At 39.7% G+C, this 1,383-nt stretch overlaps 1 non-coding gene across 1 annotated transcript; it reads left to right on the top strand.

The window, feature by feature from the left end:
• Window positions 1–692: 692 nt before the first annotated feature.
• On the top strand, window positions 693–799 carry LOC121230919 (small nucleolar RNA R71). The gene has a single exon (XR_005928991.1). It is a non-coding gene; the product is annotated as a small nucleolar RNA R71 (small nucleolar RNA).
• The last annotated feature ends 584 nt before the right edge of the window (window positions 800–1,383 follow it).

Here is a 1,383-nt window from a genome sequence, read left to right as displayed (position 1 = left end):
AACTTCCTAATGGTCTTTCCAAAATTAGTTTGGACAGCTGTCCTATCTGAGTTTCGAGCCCTTAGATCGATGCTTGTTGATTTTTAAGTGTTGTCTCGGTGTTCTGAAAATGGGTTTCTGACACTGAGATAAATTTAGATGGCATCTCCTCAATGTTCGGCTTCTTCTCTTATTGATAGGGTGGCTGTTGAAAACCCGGAGGATGTTGTGGTCTTTGATTTCCTTGACCGTCCCACAAGAAATTTGGGTGGTTCCTCCAACCTGCATTGTAAGTGTTACTATATGGATTATTTTGAGATCGAGGACTATTACCCATGTAATTTAACTGCTCATTATCCATGTTGTGGCCATAAGGTTGGTATTCCGAATTGCTTGATCCACCTCCACTTGCTTCGCACTGCATTACTACATGAACCTGTGAAGAACTCAGAAAATCATCAATTTTCTCATTCAAGAGTTCTACCTGATTAGAGAGCATGGTGACCGAATCGACGTTATAAACACTGGTTGTTTTCGTTGGTTTTTTCCTCATGACTTACCACTGATAGTTATTCAGTGACATCTCCTCTATAAAGTCATAAGCATCTTCAGGTGTTTTATTATTGATGGTTCCGCCAGCAGCTGCGTCAACCATTTGCCGAGTCAAAGGATTCAGGCCATTATGGAACATTTGAACCTGAAGCCAAAGCGGTAACCCATGGTGAGGGCACCTTCTCAGTAAGTCCTTGTATCTCTCCCATGCATCGTAAAGAGTTTCTAAGTCCATCTGCACAAACGAAGAGATATTATTACGTAATTTGGCCTTTTTAGTCAGCAGGAAATATTTTAATAGAAATTTTTCGGTCATTTGTTCCTAAGTAGTGATTGACCCTTGTGGTAATGAGTTCAACCACTGTTTAGCTTTGTTCCTCAATGAAAAAGGGAATAACCGAAGACGAATGGCATCATCAGCAACACCATTAATTTTAAATGTATCGCATAGTTCCGAAAAGGTTGCTAAGTGAGCGTTGGGATCCTCATCCTGCAAACCATCAAACTGAACAAATTGTTGTATCATTTGAATGGTGTTAGGTTTTAGTTTAAAAGTATTTGCAGCTACAGCAGGTCTAACTATGCTCGATTCAGTTCCTGTTAAAGAAGGTTTAGCATAATTATACATAGTGCGTGGAGCAGGATTTTGATTAATCACAATTAGAAGAGGTAACTGATTGTCTTGGTTTTCAGCCATCTCTTCGGTTGGGGGTTGAGTATCATCCTTTTGCTCATTCTTTGTGTATCTTAAGCTTCACCTTATTTCTCTTTGGTTTCTGCGAACTGTGCGATCGATTTCTTCGTCAAAAACTAGTGGTCCTGATGGGTTTCTTCTAGTCATAAACTATAGAA

This window comes from Gossypium hirsutum, chromosome A06, assembly GCF_007990345.1.
Source record: "Gossypium hirsutum isolate 1008001.06 chromosome A06, Gossypium_hirsutum_v2.1, whole genome shotgun sequence".
Lineage (NCBI taxonomy): Eukaryota > Viridiplantae > Streptophyta > Magnoliopsida > Malvales > Malvaceae > Gossypium > Gossypium hirsutum.
This window is presented reverse-complemented; position numbering and strand designations above follow the sequence as displayed.